Source organism: Haliaeetus albicilla, chromosome 16, assembly GCF_947461875.1.
Source record: "Haliaeetus albicilla chromosome 16, bHalAlb1.1, whole genome shotgun sequence".
Taxonomy (NCBI): Eukaryota; Metazoa; Chordata; class Aves; order Accipitriformes; family Accipitridae; genus Haliaeetus; species Haliaeetus albicilla.
Genome location: NC_091498.1, coordinates 30,371,952 through 30,389,400, shown reverse-complemented (window position 1 = coordinate 30,389,400; position 17,449 = coordinate 30,371,952). Strand labels below are relative to the sequence as shown.

The 17,449-nt window shown below is 39.3% G+C and overlaps 1 long non-coding RNA gene across 1 annotated transcript; it reads right to left on the bottom strand.

The window, feature by feature from the left end:
- Positions 1 to 942: 942 nt before the first annotated feature.
- Positions 943 to 15,700, bottom strand: LOC138689344 (uncharacterized). The gene is made up of 2 exons (XR_011328232.1): positions 8,391 to 15,700; positions 943 to 3,155 (listed from the first exon to the last, which is right to left on the bottom strand). It is a non-coding gene; the product is annotated as an uncharacterized lncRNA (long non-coding RNA).
- Between the last annotated feature and the right edge of the window lie 1,749 nt (positions 15,701 to 17,449).

The window sequence follows — 17,449 nt, the reverse complement described above, 5'->3', positions numbered from 1 at the left end:
CTTGGAAGCATCACTTCTATTTAATTAAAAAAAAAAAAAAAAAAAAAAGTTAAGGTGGGCTCCAGTCTGCCTAAACTTGCCTGGTTGGTGCTACTCCAGACGATGATCCTGTCTGCCCACATTCTGCTGTTGCTTAGTCTTACCTGTGTTATTGGATGAATCTACCTCTGCTCAAAGGTGGAGAAGTTGGATGAATGGGGTAGAGTTTACCATACTTTCAAGGTGAAAAAGCATTAAATAAGTGCTGACATCTCAGCTTGGATTTTTTTTTTTGGTAAGATTTTTCTTTTACAACAAAATATCAAAAATCCTCTTCTGATTTCTTATTTAGACTTATGGTACATAGCAGTTCAAGGGGATGTACAGAGTTTGTCTTGAGAAAATATCACTATTCTGGGCCTTTTCCTACTCCCACTCCAGTTGCTGAATATTTTGCTGTTGTCCTTGGTAAGCAAGAGAAGATGTGATTCTCTGAAAAATGTGTGATTCTCTGAATATGTGCAATTCCCTGTGTAGCTAAGGGCTGTTAGGGCTTGTGAGGAAGATTTCCTTACGGTAGCTCTTTCACTCTGGTAGTCTGGTAAAGAGCATTTTGCACTGGAGGTTGCACACTAAATCAGTTGTTTGGCTCTCACACAGAGTTGCTGAATTAACATGATGTGACCCAGAGATGCAAAGGGATTTCTTTCATTAACGGTGCCGGGATGCTTAGGAGAACACAAGATGTGTTTCCTAGACAACAGCCGATGTTACTGTGTAACTGGAAGAAAGTACAAAGGCTGAAAAGGGAGTTTATGAAGAGTAGGGATCAATTTAGGAAAAAAATCTGAATAGCAAAATTAAAGTTCTTTTACAAAATGTAAAGCACTTCAAACATAGAGACCTGCTTATAGAGTCTGTGAAACAGCTGTGATGGTCTCAGAAATAAAAAGCCCCACAAAAAAACAGCAAAGAAGTGCAGTTTAATGGAGTTTAAAATACAAGTACATCACCTCCTTAAGTCTGTACATGCTGCAACCTTAAAGTCACAATCCTTATCCACCTTTTTTCCCCAAATAAAACAATCAAGAGTGATAATGCTGATGGAATAAACACAGATGGCATCTTGCACATGATCTCATTCAGCTGAAGTTTTACTTCAGATTCTGTGCAGGATAAATAAACGTCAGCTGAAGTACCATCTCTCCTCTGTTCTGGATGCTCGCGGGAGGAAGACTGATGCCGACTTTTGGTTAATATTTAAGCGGTATTCCTGCAGTGGAATGCTGTGCATCAGCTTGAGAAACCAGCTTGTTATCTAGCCCTGTGGTTCATTTTTGAAAAATAGGTTAGAAGCTTGGATGCATCATTTGTCTGCTTCAGTAGCTAGAAAAGTATAACTTACATTTCCCTCTAGAGAACTATTTTAGGATCCTAAAAGTATATGTTTTTTAGGTTGCAGTTTCACAGACATCCAAGCTGATCTGTTGGCTTGCTGCCATCAGAAAGGCATGGTCTTTTTCTCCCCCCTCATCTCCTACCCTCCCTTTCCTTTTGCCTAGTCTGCGGTGATTTTTTCATGACCTGATTCAGTAACCTGACCAAAAAAAAAAAGGTCCTCTTTTGTTTTGTTTTGACTAGTTAGCTCGTGGATGGGTTAGTGAGTTGAATTGTCTTTTGGATAGTCCTGGCAACCGTCAGGGCTGACACAAAGCTAAGTGAGAGCAAGGGGGAGTTGGCTGCACCTTTCATTGCCAGGATGCTGTTGCATTGCCCTCTTCTTTCATGAAACTGCAGCATCAGTGGAGAGAATTCAGTGTTTGCTGAGAAACGGGAGTTCTTGTCTATGTCCAAAATTCAGTAACACCTCTTTTTTGGACCAGGACCTTGCATCCTATCATTCATCTAAGGATTTTATAACCTTTTATAATTAATTCTTGTGAATTAACTAATAGGACAGGAAAGGGAACTATGGGCCAGTCAGCCTCACCTCAGTCCTTAGGAAGATTATGGAGCAGTTCCTCATGAAAACTGTTTACTGGCACATGAAGAGCAAAAGTTTGAAGAGCTAGCATGGATCTACCAAAAGCAAACCATGCTTGACCATCCTGATTGACTTTTATGATGAAAGGACAGGTTTTGTGGACAAATGGAAAGGAATGAGTGATGTTCACTTTGACTTGAGAAAGGCTTTTGGTACAGTCTTGCGTATTATCTTAGTAGCCAAATTAAGGAGATGTGAATTGGATGGGTGGACTACAAAGTGAGGGAGAAGCTGGTTGAAGGGCAATGGTCCATGATTCAAAGTCTGACTGGCATCTGCTTACTGGTGGTGTTTCTCAAGGATCAGTACTGAGGCTGGTCTTGTTTAACATTTTCTATAATGACCTGGATCACAGAATCATAGAATGGTTTGGGTTGGAAGGGACCTTTAGAGGTCATCTAGTGCAACCCCCCTGCAACGAGCAGGGACATCTTCTACTAGATCAGGTCGCTCAGAGCCCCGTCCGACCTGACCTGGAATGTCTCCAGGGATGGGGCATCCACCACAATCTGGGCAACCTGCTCCAGTGTTTCATCACCCTCACCTGGATGATGGACCATAAACGCACTCCTCAGCAAATTTCCAAATGATGCCAAATTAGAGGGGTGAGTTGGTGGGCTGGAAGGCAGTGTAACGTTCGGAGAGGGACTATAGATGGGGAGAGGCTGAGGGACCTGCGTTTGTTTAACGTGAAGAGGAGGGAGGGTATCGCGTTGTACTTTTCCTCTGCCAAAAAGGTGAGGATGGGTGGGTAATAGAGAAGAAGGAAACCCTTCTCAGAAGTGCACAGCGACAGGACAAGAAGCAGTGGTCACAGGCTGAAAAAGGGAATTTCCAGTTGGACTGAAGGAGAAAACTGTTCATCCTGAGCGGGGTTAAGCGCTGGCAGAGGCTGCCTGGAGTGTTAGGGGGATCCTCATCCTTAGAGGTTTGTAAAACTCAGCTGGGCAATGCCATAAGCAACCTGATTTAATTTACAAGTTAGCTCTGCTTCAAGCAGAGGGCTGGACCAAGTGAAATTCAAAGGTCTCTTCCAACCTAATTTTTCTTCATCTGTGATTACTTTGTCTCTTTTACAAATGCAGGGTAATTTTTTCACTTGCCCAAGCTCTTGGAAACAAAATCAGCAAATCTGAAAACAGACCTGAGAACAACTGATAAGAGTTCTGTGTTTTAAACCATGAAACTGGTTCTGTGTGTGTCTCTTTTTCCACACCAGCATCTGGCAGACAATTGTTAAGCCACTACTGTTCCTGCAAAACTTCATCTAACTGGTTATGCTTTCAGTTCTCTTTATCAAAGAGAATTATTGGAGAAATAGTAGTAAACACCTCTGACATTATTGCTTGCTTTTAATTAATATCTTTTTCTCTCTCAAAAGTATTTACTAGGCAAATATCACTGTGAGGCTCACATTGGACAAATATATTGGTAAAGTTTGTTGGAATAAGAGGGTACATAAATGTAGAGCTCTGGGACACTGCAGTTTATTGAGCTGCTTGTTTGATAGGTTTTACTCTCCACTACCTGCCAATGGATGTCACGCTTGCTTATGCAAAAATGGCGTAACTAATGAGCCAAATTTCTATTTCTTCCATTAAAAAAATGTTCTTGCACTAAAACTTTACAATCTCCTCAAAGAAAGCTTTGACTTCAGCAGGACTGCAGCCTGAGGAAAGACAACAAAACTCAATATAGGCTATATATTTAATGAGGATTTATTTTCTGTTTTATGAAACTAGACTGATGGCTTCCTAACAGATGCAAGCAATTCTACTGTGAAGAATGATCATGTTTCTCTGTAAGAGAAGCTTTCTCCCCGGTTTTATCAGCGAACTGTATCTATGCAAGGGAATTCTGTTATAAATATTGCTAAATACATATAGTTCAACCACAGTAGCATTTTAATCATTATTTCATTATCAGAGCAACGCAGCCCTGGCATTTTCTTCTAATTCTTTCCATTACGACTTTACGTATTTTATCTTAGCAAAACACCATGGCCCAGGTATTGCAAGGCAATAAGGTACTGCTGCTGTTAGACTTCTGTGCCCTGGAAAAAGCAGTGTCCTGATTATCACGTGAGTTTGTATTTAAATTGCAAAGCATTTAAAAACGAGCACTAGTTCAAATGGTACTCCACTCAGAAATTGAAGTATACAAAAGTATCTTTTAAAGACAGTTCTGGGTACTGAAGAGATTATTGCCATTCCCCGAGGCACAGAAACCAAGAAATATCTTTGCGTCCCATGCTGCCTGCTGTCACCGTTAAGTGTTTGTTTTTTCCTGGCCAGAATGATGTCTCCAGGAAAGGATTTCTTCCGTGCACGGCAATGGAAGTGGAAGGGAGCACGGATTGTGTTCCCAGAGCCTCCTGCTTTGGCAATGCAGGTAGAGCTTCAAAATCGCGAGTACTGTCATACTAAGATTTCTGACATTTAGCAGGAGAAAGGATGCTAATTTGTACAGCGGTGCGCGGCCAAACTCTGCCACTTTCTGAGGAAAGCATCTGATCTCCTACAGACAGAATCCTTTGTCAGAAGATGCTAGAAAAAACTGTATTATCGGCTGGTACAACAATGGTAGCTGAGGTGAAAAAGCCTTTTCTGTCCTGATAATTAGGTGGGGACTTATCTAGCAGTACAGCCCTACAAAGAGGGGAATTTGGGAAGCTGACTTTGACTGTAGGAGGAACAGAGGAGGACCGTCAGCAACCTGGGCTCAATACGAATTTAAATGAAACGTTTCAAGCCGCAGTAACTGCATTGTAACATAAATGGCTTTTTCTTTTCTATTTCCTTCCCATGCAAGATTTTTCAGGGACTTGAATATGCTTACGTTGGTGATCCTGGAGGCAGAAGTTTTGTATTTAGATCAAAATCTGCTCAGACCAGGTGCAGGTGGTTAACCAACCACGGGTTAGTTGGGGAGGGAGGGATGGGTAGAGACAGAGCTATTTGGGCCCTATATTTTTGTTAGGTGTATGTGTGATATAATAATTCCACTCTAAATGTAAGTGGGTAGGAGTTTGAATTTGTATCAAAAGGGGATACATGCAGCAAGTTGTAGATATTGTCACATTATAAAGCACCTAATGTAATATAAATACAATATTTAAAATAATATATTTATAATATAAAGCAATATATAAGTTTACAATGTAAAACATCTAGTGAGTTCTAGCCGTTAATCATGAAAATTGGTAAGTAAATATATTTTTTATAAGCAATGTGCTGAATTTCAGTGACTGAAAGGAAACCACCTGTTTCCAGTAGTTTATTTCACAAAGGAGAAAAAAACAGTAAGTTCCAAATATTTTTTTTAAACTGATGCTCATTTAAAAATAGTCTTCACCTCTCCAAGTCAAACAAGCAGGCTTTAAGGAGATTATAGCTTCTGTTTGATATAAATCAGCCTCTTGCTTGAAAAATACATCTGCTTCAACAAGATTTATGATAGTTATCAAGCCCCACTAAAACACCTCAGAGTCTGCAATGGGTGAAATCGCTCCAGGGTAAAATACCCTAAATTATTTGTTGCATGTTTTTTGGTATTTAAATGTATCATGTTTTGGTAAACTATGTTAATAGTCTCCTTATCAATATATATCAGGAATCATAGCTTCTCTACTATTTAAGTTATAAAATCTTGGTTTATATCACGGTGTCATAGATTTGTGCATGTTGGAAGGGGCTGTGGGAGATCTCCCACCCAACCCGCTGCTCAGAGCAGGGTCAAGCCTGAATTCACATGAGGCTGCTTCAGGGCTTTGGCTAACCAGGTCTTAAAAACCTCCAGGGACAGAGATCTCACAACCTCTGCGGGCAGTCTTGTCCAATACATAATTATCGTTTGAGGTTTTTTTCTGTTATAGAGTTGGAATATTGAATATTTCCTTAGGGCCAGTGAGAAGGTAGTTCCCTTCTGTAATGAGAGTCTCGAACCCGAGTTAACTGGAAGATAGTTACACTTATTTTGAAGGCAGAGATGGTAAAAATGAATTCTCCAAATGAAGAGCTCTTGTGTAGTATCAAAAATTTACCCTGGCCGAAGCAGCTCTGTCCCCTTTCCCTCTTCCACTGCCATGCCTGTGTTATGCCAACCCAGATGTTTGCACAGCCTAGTGATACCTCCCTAATAATTTTGTTAAACTTCTGCATTAAAAAGTATAAAATTGCTGCTTTTATTTTTCCTCATAATACAGCTCAGCAATAATACGGAGCTTTTCGTTGTCATTAACTAATACAGATGTTAATTAATTAATCATGCTTGCATATTCCTCTATTAAATTGCTAGTCTACTAAAATTTATCCTTTCTATTCCCTAAAGGTATTTTATATATCAGCGAGGTCTTATGTTAATCTTCTCTTTTCCACAGCATGTTTAACCTTCTTTGGCTTATCATTTAGGGTCATTAAGGCTTATTATCTCAGTTATCCTCTCTTGAACCTTCTGTGTTGTCAAATTTTTTTTTTTTTTCTTCCTCTAACCAGAACTGTGTAGTTGCTCCAGATTCTCTTCTGATTAAGTGTAAAAAGTCAGGAAAAACTGAATCACGATTAACTCTACCAGAAGCCAGATTGTAGAGTCATTTCCAGGAATTCAGACTTGACTTTCTGGTCCAGACCAAGATGCAGTGCTATCTGCAATTGCTTTGATTTATTTTTTTTTAATGGGATTTGTCACTGCGTGCTGATTGGGCATTTACTAGTCAGTTGTGTCTGGTTTATGTGGACATGTGGTATACACACTTCAGAGAAAAAAATTAGAAATTTGGAAAGAATGGAAAAAAGATTCCAAGAATGATTTGGAGTTTCAAAATCGTAATCAACAGTGAGAAACTAAAGAAGTTCAGCCTACTAAGGTAACTTAGAGTAAACCTTTAGAACCTCCAGGCAGAGGATTGCAGAGCGTGCTGAAATTGGACGAAGTCGCAGCAAAAAAACCAGAGTTTGAAAACTGGAGACAGACTAATTCAGGGTGCATTTAAGATTCACTGAGAGTAATTAACCAGCAGAACAATTAACCTATGGACATAGCGAATTTGTTGAAGTATTTAAATTGAGACTAAATATTTTTCCTAGATATATGGTTGTCTAGCTAGAAATTACTGGGTGAGATGCTCTGGCACTGCATTCTGTATGAAGTCAGAATAATTCATCGCAGTCTTTCAGCCTTAAAATTGAAGACTCTAAACCTCATACGCTCAAAACGTCAGTATTTTTTTTTCTTGTTCTAAGTATTTGGGGAAGAGGGTATGGCTTATTCCTGGTTAAACACAAAACATCACCTCCCTTGGGATTCTTGCCCACACACAGTCCCAAGTGTTTTCCTGGGAATAGTGCAGAATATGCCTTGTCATTCAAGACCATTTACTCCCTTGGTGTTCTGTAACGTAAGATCTCTTAATTTATTCCTGTTCTTTACTGTTTCTCTTCCACCGTAACATTGCATTGACTGAAGTTTGATTGTTGTGGTTGCTCCCCTATTCATGTTTAACTTCCAGCTGGTTATTCTATCAAAAGTGTTTCCTGCAGGCCATGTAATTATACCCACAGATTCTCTCCCTGTAAAATCTTTTCTGTTATTGCTGCTTCTTCAATGAGGCAGCACGAGATTTGTTAGGCAAGCTCTCTATGGGTAAATGCATGCTGACTGTCTGCAATTTAGGTATAATTTGCTAAATGTTCCATGCCAACTATTTTCTGCTATTCTTATTATTCAGATCATGCTTGTAGAGCCTTCTAGTTCTGTTGGGTTTTTTTTTCTTTTTTTTTCTTGGTATCTGTAATAAACCTAACACGGACTTCATCTTACTACTTCTGCCTATTCCGTCGATCCCAAGGAATCTGTTATTGCTATTGAAGCTATATAGTAGCATTTGGCTGATTTCTGCCGAGTCAGAGATTTGAATTGTCATTTATTTGCCTCTCTTCCCCCTTTGATTTTGTGTACAGTCCCTCCTCACTCTCTTAATGAAAACCAAGTGAAGGATAATGAGACTGTAGACCTCTTATGACAACTTTCTTCCCTTTCTACCTCTTTTTTTTTCTATTACCCATTTTTCCAGCTATTTTTTGTTTCTCCATAAACATACTTCTCTTTTCTACCTGTTGCTCCTAGCCTGTAAGCACATCCCGTGTAGCAGCCATTTGGCCCTCACCTTTATTGCCAAAATCCCTTTATTTCTCATGGGTCCTACTGTCAGTGGGCATCTTTGGTGAGCAGTGAGTTAATCTGTTCCTCAGCGTTACGTGTTCCGGCTCTTTTGTTTCACCCAGGATTTACAGAGTTGAAAGCTATCAAGATCCTTGCTATAGAAAAAGTATTCTAGTGCTGCCTGTAAAACCAAACAAACAATACCCACCCACAGATGATACGCTCTTGCATTGAGTAGATGATTGCTTTTCTCTGCATCTCATGTCTGTGCTGCAAATATAACGCCTCTTCAAGGATAGGATATCATAGCCTTCTTGCTCATGCGTTGATGACCCATTTTTATTTTGTATCGTGCTGTTCAAAGACAAAAGAAGGTGAGACCATCTGAGGGAGTTTTCATGATTAATTGGTCTGTGCTACCTGTCCCAGAATGCAGATTGAAACTGGAACGCTCCGGCTCCCAAAGCTAAATTCACAGAAAGCAGCTGGGGGTTTTTCTAATAAGAAGCAGAAACGCACACCTGCCACTTAATATGTGAATGATCTTTAAAATACCAGGTTGTTTCAACCAGATCAAAGCAACAATGGCTTCAGATGCAGTCATTTAAACCCATTTGCATCCTCTTCTCTGTTGTCTCTCCCAGCTATAGAGAGGCACTTTTAAGAATGATGCATTCCTGTGCATTATGTTCATGTTTCAGTTTAAAGCCACCGGCGGTAGCTAATTTCCATATTTTTGACTGTATGAGATCATCTCTGATAAACTGTTCATTTGGCACATTAATAATAGCAGAGGATCAAGCTGGCTGCAGCACTTGTACCATCATTGGGGTACTTGAGCAACTCGCTGTCATGTGTGAATTTGTTTTCCCATACTTAGGCAGTGAGAAAAGTGATATCCCCTTTACACAAATAGGGAATATAGAAGATACAGATATGCAAACGCTTCTGTGTCTGCATAATAAGTAACACTGAAACCACCAAGCCTCCTCAGGAGTAAATTCAAGCATTGAAACGAGTATTTGAAGAAATCAGAGTAGAACAACTACGCTTTCAGCCCAGGAGCATAAAAATGCTTTGAACAGATGGGAAAGGGATCTCCAGAGTCACATGCCAGCACTTATAAAACTCTGCAGCCGAGTGGAAGGATATCTCACTTGGAATAATACTTAAGGGGAGAAGGGATAATAGGAGATACAGCCATAGCTAGGGAATAATTAAATGGACACTCTGAAATCTTTAAAAACACAGTTAGTAATTTGGTTGAAAAATACTTTGGAATGACTTAGTCTGCTCTAAAAAAGAGACTGTTTATTGATCCTTGTTTGTGTGTTTGTTTTGGGGAAGGGCGGGTAATGTAGGGATCCTGTTGGCACTTTTAAGATGTTTAAGACACTTTAACTTTAGTTTTTGTCCCCTTTAGAAGCCTAAAAGCACGTAACTTGTCGTCATGCTCTGCAGGTGTCACAAACTTAGCAGAGGTAGGCATCTGCAGCAGATTGATTCAAGGTTTTGTAGGAAATAACTGCATTATGGTTTGTCTCAAAGCCTGTGGCTTTATCCTACTTCTGGTGCTCTTCTGCCTGGGGGAAACTCAGCTTTAAGTCTCAATCACCTTTGGTTATCAGAAATGCTGGGTCACCAGGCTTCACGTTCTTCTGAAGTCATGATTTGTATGAGGGAGTTGTGCCTAGCTGAGTAGGCTTTCGTTTTGGGTCAGATTGCCCACCTTCGCTCAGTTCTTGCCTGGCGATGGGCGGCCGTCTGAACCCTGCCTCAGAGCGACGCGGTTTCCACTATTCGAGTTTCACAGTGCAATGAAGCAGCCGATATCCGTATACAACCGCTCTCGCCAAGGACGTGAAAGTGGAGAACCTTAATTATTTAACGTTGTAAAGCGTTCCAGGGATCTAACCTGGCAGTACAAAGCTTTTTCTTGTATGTTTCAAAGGGATGCAATATATAGGAGAGCGTAAGGGCTCTCCTAATTATTGACACCTTTGGATAATTCTATTCGTGGGCAAATATACCATTTCCATACGTTGCCCAAGCACCCGTTATCAATGGCAGTATCGTTATGAATAGGATGTCTGCTTCTGTAAGGACCAGCCAGGTGACGGCTTGTTTCTATTTAGCAGCTGTCAGAGGTAGAGTCGAGTACCTGTATTAGCTGTCACCCATTGGATGGGCAGCAAATTTGTTTTCCAAGAAGCACAGAGGTTTTGTTATTCTCTGGGAACGCTATGAGATCTGGTAATCATTCTGAACGTGAAATGTGGCATCTTACATTTCATATTAATGCCTAACCAGCTTTCTGAAGAGAAGGCTCCCACAGCTGCCTGCTCAGCTGTATATATAAATATGTATGTATATATATATAAAATATATATATTATATATAGCATTTAAGTAACTGCAGGTTGTTGGAAACTGTGCTGTTGTATAAAGAAGATAGACATTTGAAATAGTGAAAAGGCTATAGCCTAATTTAAAATTATAACATTAAGGCAGAAGTGGTAACTGCAGTGAACACTGTCATGAACACAGATAATATATAATGATGTACTTGTACATGGGCTTTGGCTGTTGTCAGACCCTGAGGAAATCCAGTCTGTTACAGCCATTCTAGAGACTTCTGTACCAGTGCACATAAATTCACTTTAGTGCTGATGGTTGATATTTAGCACTCTTGGGGCACTACGAATATCAAAGGTGCAGCAAATATTTTACATATTTTCTTACAGAGCTAATCCAACCTGAAGTCTAAGTTCTGCCACAGTACTACGACCCAGCTGATACCAGTAGCATGGGTATTACAATTAAGGATAGCATGTAGCTCCTTATTTCTGGGTTACCATAAAATGATCTATTATGCCCTGCAATCTACCGACAGACAATCTGGGACAACAAGGCACATAACATCATTTTGATATTTTGAGAAACGGGGACAAAAGAATTAGAACATTCTTGTTGGCTGCCTTAAAAATTTCTTCATGACAGCAAGTAAAAATTTTACAGCAGGGAAAAATCCCTAACCTTTTCAACTGTAATTTTTTAAAGTAACAAGGCACTTTATCGATATCTTTAACAGTAATTGCAGCTATTTACCTTATAGACATAGAAGTTAGAAGTAAATGTTTGCTTCGTGCTGTCTAGTTGATTAAGACAAGCCCCACATGGAAACAAAGCCTCCTTTGTTCCTAGGCTGTAGTATGAATTTGGTGTTCAATTTATTATACAAACACTCAGTAAATGAATGGCATGGATACTGCCTACCGTGAAACGTGGAGTATTCTGTCCTGATGATGAAGGAAAACTTGGAGACAGAGATTATAACTAAGATGAGGCTTTATAACTGGAAGTTAAGTAACGCCGGTGATGAAGGAGGATAGATGTGTGTCCCATTCCTACCAGGCTAGGAACACTGACTCGAAAAACCGCAGCTGGTATGAACCAGGCCCTTCTAGACCCTTAAAGGACCTGTCACCTATACAAAATGCATGCCAGAGCAAATAAAAATTCAATTATGCTTCATTTACCTTTCTTACCATGAACAATTGCACCCTTTTTCCTCTGGGATTTTGTGTAAAGACCTCCAAAGAGAAACTCAACTCATCTGCCTTTTCCTGTGGGATTAAGATAAAAATGACCTGCTTTACTGCTGCCTTATTATTTGAGACCCAGCGTTGACCATCTCCATAAATTATCTCAATTAAAAGCTATATCTGCCACTTGGGATAAAATAGGTTTTCAAGATGTTACCAACATGATTTATAAAGGAACATGTGTAACTAGGGAAAATTTTCAAGAAAGCTAGATTAAATTGGCTAAAATGAGCCACGGAATATTTTTACTTGTCTGAACATTGTCATATTTTACTTGGGCAAGTACGGCAGATAAACATCTGATGAGATACAGAAATACTCATTGTTGGATTTTCAAAATGTTTTTCAGTTTGTGACCTATAGCATGATTTTTAATATCAACTGCAAAGTGTCTTTAAAATCTGATTTTAGACAGATCCTTAAAAGAGTGCAAGCAAGAAACTTCACTGGCTTTAACACAGCAATATATGGTTGATTTAGCTCCCTTTTGATGCAGAGATATTTGCTTGGTCACAAACTCAAGCAGGGAAATAGTACGGGAGTTGAACAGCGAGAAGCCAATGAATGCAGCATGACATTAAGTACTCTGAGCGTGGCACAGTGGGCTCAGCATAGTTTCTTTGTAGTGTACAAATGTCTTGGATTTTGCAAATCGAGACAGACTAACAGTATGTGCATGCTTAGCGTTATCTTGTTCTCTACTCTGCAGGTGTGCATCACGCTTTGCAGAAAATTCACAAAGATAATGATCTTCAAATAGCACAGAAAAGCAAAGATGCAAGTGGTAACATGAACACTTCTTTGTTCTTGTGCTCCTTGGAAATTTATGGGCCCACAGGGGTGAATGCCGTGCACGTCTGGATGAATTGGGTGCCTCTTCCTGACTAAGACTCGTGAGTAAAGTTGGGTCCAGATTGCCTTCCTTCACCACCTCCCTTAAAACTGGAGATTTCAAGGGGAAGTCAGTCAGTTAAAATCCTTAGGCTCAATCTCAAAAGCAACAGTGATTTTTTTTTATTTTTTTTTCCCAATGGCTAAATTAGTTTTGTCTTCTATATCCCTGGAATAAGTTAAAGAACATTTTCAAGCTGTTCACAACTATCTGCAATGGGTAACAACACAAAAAGCAATTAAGGAAAGAGTGAAAAAATGCAATCAGACCAAAAAAAGAACGTTTCTAGTCTGAAACTCAAAATTAAAGTAGATATCTATTTTTTAGGTTCGTTAAGTAATCGAGCAAAATCACGTACTTTCAAAGAATGGTCTTTTCTGAGCCTATCAAAATCAGAATCTCTAACGCAGAGACACCTGAGATCTACGTTTGTCTCTCTAAATGATGCTTGTCAGGACATTTCATTCTCTCCCCTGTGACCCACTCACTATTCAAATAAATGTACTCCCCAAGGATGCCGTCTTATAAATTATCTGTTATATAGCTCCTAGATCCCTTCTGGTTGTGCTGCGTTGCTTTTGTTAAAAGAGAATGTTTCTTTGTAAATGCCTTCCATTCCCAATCTTCTTATTTCATATCCTGTATATGCTTCCTTGGCTCCATAAGGTGATAGACTCTTTGTTCTAGTTTCAGAATATGTATTATTTGTATAATTCTCCTTCCTGGAGTAGGTAACTACCTAGTTTTGTCTTTAAATAGAAAGACAGTATTTTCTCATAACTCCATCTTAATTTTATTCAATTCCATATGGAATATTGACAAATTTTTGCTGGTCTACTATGGAGATGCAATAGTTGATTCTGAAGGAACATAATGGAAAGACTGTCATAAAGGATAGCCATGAAAATACAGAAGACAGTATTTTAAAATTATTTTTTATAGTTCTGTAATGAAGAACAGGATCCCTGTGAATCTGTGCTCAATTTTAGGCAATCCCTAAAGAATGGAAGGCTTTTGAAAGCTGTGTATAGGGTACTTACAGTATAAATGTATACTTTTATATACTTACATATAAGTATCCTTATACTATAAAGATACTGTAAGTTAGTTTTAATTAAGGTAGTGATCCCTAGGGGAGAGGACAGGGAAAGAAGGAAATTTTACTTGCTTGAAAACCTGAAGTAAGGAAAAGGGCAGTTAGTTGTTAAATTTTATTGCAAATACCAAATCAGACTAATGCTACAGTACAGAAAACTGTAACTCTGGAAGTTCTGAGTTATAGCAGGGCATATAATTTCTCCTCAGTGAATTTTCTTGCTCTTTTAATTTACAGAACTGCTCTGAAGTAGATTCTCTCTTTTTTTTTTTTCAACATGAGGATTATTCATGTTATGACTAGCCATGAATATTCAAAGTTTGAGCTATTATTTGAATGCATTTGGCCAGATACATTGTATGTAATGCCTTCTTCTTGATTGGAGAAAAACAGTGGAATTCTTTGTTCAAATACTTGCATCAACACATTTTCTATTTTTTTTAAAACAATATTCATACATTTGACTTTTAAATTTTTTTTTTCATGAACATTGGTTTATGAAAAGTTGATTGCTCAGATCTTTCTTGAAAACACACTCAATAATGACATGACTGTGACTAGCCTGTCTTAATTTGAAAATAAGTAAGATTATTCAGGATAGATTTTTCTATACTTTATGCCTAACTCTTATGAAACATACTGTTTTATGCACACATGGCTGTGAACTATTTTACTTTAAAAGCTGCTCAGAAAATTGGTTGTGCTGGTATGTCAGTCCTATTGCTTCTGAAGGCAGCTCGTTGCAGTACTTATTGGTAATGGCATGGCCCTTATTATTAAATATTCAGGAAAATCTTACTGAAGCACTGCTTTTCAGCTGTGATCATGACATAGTTTGATACCCAGTTAGAAATAAAATTCCCCTGAAGGGTAATGGAGTGTTGAACTTGGAAAGCAGATTTGTAAATCACACGAATATGGTTGATAAGTTTGCAGTATCTCGCTTGCCTTTAAGCTCGTAATTCATAGAATCATTTTGGTTGGGAAAGACCCTTAAGATCATTGAATCCAACCGTAAACCTAACACTGCCAAGTCCACCACTAAACCATGTCCCTAAGCGCCACATCTACATGTCTTTTAAATACTTTTAGGGATGGTGACTCAACCACTTCCCCGGGCAGCCTGTTCCAATGCCTGACAACCCCTTCAGTGAAGAAATTCATAACATCATGCAAGAAGGTAGCTGATGCATGCCTAGGAGAAATGGAGAAACAGAAGTAAGAAGATCAATGCCCTATGGAGAATCTGGCAGAGAATTTCCGCCCACTTTAGGACTCCCAAGGCAAGGTAAGAAAAATCATTAAAAAAGCACCCTGGGCTCCATATGTCTATGTGTATGTGTCTAGTGCTGGCTTTGCAGAGGTGGGGGCTATTTTTTTTTTTTTTCTTTAATATTGAGGATTCATGGCAACTTTTTATTTCAGAAGCTGTTTTGGGGCTTCATTTTGTTTTTTCCCAGCTATCAGACTGCTCCTTGTAATAGACGTCTTACTACCACTACGTTGGGTTTCATGCCCAGGGAAGGAAAACCTGATGAGGGTGATGGCTTATATGTTGGTCCCCAGTTAGGGACAAGGCTACAGTTACAGCTTGAATGAGCTGATAAAGAGAAATGTATGGACTCAGAAGGTGAAATGGCACTGGAAATCACAATTTGCTGGTCACTGCTTATCTGTCTGCCTCCTGCATTTGTACCAGTGAGTGCCGGGAAAATCCAGTCCCATTTTCCCCATCCCATCGGCAAATAATAAGGCAGCCAAGTATTATGCAGACAGAATGACCTCAAAGCACCAGCAATTTAGATGAAGAGTTCCCAGCAGAGGGCAATTTATAAAGTGCATACAGTTTTAGGTGCCGTAGGTTGCTCTGCATTGTACTGATCCACCCGTGTCTCCTTGGTTCCTGGGGAGCAGAGCAGGGGTGGTGAAAAGCCACTCCGGCTGGTGTTTGTCCGGTCCTGTCCTCGCCACATACCAGGGAGATCCCGCTATGGGGCTCGTGGTCTTCTCTGCACCCCAGGGAAGCTGTCTTGCTACAACAGGTCTAGCAGGGGGCTGAGGCACCCCAAAATTTAACTGAGCTACTGGAGTTGCAGAGTAAAAAAGACAGAATATTACTGTAAGTAGTACATGATTGCTGGTGAAATTCCAAGGGCCGAGAGGATAGCAAAGTTGTTAAAATCTGAAGAACACCCAACACTGATACAGCTTATGCAATTTGTGACCAGCCAAGTAAAGACATTGATCTCAAGCAGCACGATGTAAAATGATCTCATGGCCAAGTCAGGACCGTTTTCTTCCTTAGCTGGGGTTTCTTAGGTGACCAAGTGCGTTACTAAAGGGAAAGAAACCAGTCTGCTCCATCCGTTGTCAGTTCTAGTATAGCAAATATGTATAACAGAACTATTTTTTTTCTTTGAGAGTGATAAAAACTGTATGAGATTGCAAGAGGTTTATGTATGTTTTATAGCAGGAACAACCATTAGAGTAAAACTACATTGTTTTCCTCTTTCATGCTTACTTTCTGCTTTCAGACCACATTCCCTGTGAAGTCAAGCAGGAGGTTCTTCAGTTTTGGCAAATGTCTCAAAGAAAAAGATTACCAGTACAATTATGTATTTATGCAATGGCACTAAGCAGCTCGTAACTGTTGTAAATCAAACAATATTGCCAAACAGGAGGTTATGTATGTTAGTACAGGATGTTTCCTATTCATATCCTCTAATCGAGCAGGAACTCAAGGAACAATATTTTTGATGTAATTCACTGAAGTCAAAGGCTAGAGTTTCCCAGGTCTAACTCCACTGGGTGCATTCCGCCACTGATTCACTCCATCTTATTTCCAGGACAATGGGATTTTCAGCAATGTAAAATTATGTTCTGAAAATGCTCAGTGACAAGCCCATAGACGGTCTAAAATGATTTAAAGGAAGTTACGCTAGTTACATGTCATTGCCATTGTGTATAACTGGTAGAAAAGCAAAAAGTTTAATCCCTGTGAACATGTTGGTTGTGTGTGTGTTTGGTTTTCTTCTTTTATTAGAAACATTGCTAAGGAGAACTGACTTTTTTTTTTAAAGGAATTGTAAAATAATTTGCAAAATGTTGGAGCCTGCCTATCCTTTGTGCATGTTTTTTCTGTAAGTAGATGTTGGACCAAAATGGACCTCTCAGATTAGAAAATTCAGTATGTTGCTATTAAGTGTAGACATATTTTGATAGTAGGTAATTTTCCAGTTCCCCATATTTCTCGAAGACTAGTAGGCTTTTGGTGCGTAGAAATCTTCTTCCAACTGACATTGCTCTGTATCCTGAAGCACAGATTGACTCCTGTCCTCCCTGAAGTTAGGGTCAGTTTATTGCCTTTGAAAGTAATAGGAAAAGATAACCATTTTGAATTAGGGAAGAGTCAGAAGTGGAGGAGTGTGCAATCATGTAAAACATGTAATAATTAAGAGCAAGCTGCCTTCTGACTCAAAAAAAAAAAAAAGGATTTTTGGTAAAACAGACTAACAAAAAACTGCAAAGAATCGGCTGCACCACTGACTCAAAGGATTTATGTTATGTAAATCAATTCCCATAGGAAGTTATAAATATTACGTTGCTCTAAATTAGCTGAGGATGACAACGTCCTCTAAATTAGGTGAGGATCAGTTTGTCCTCAGACAGCCTTCT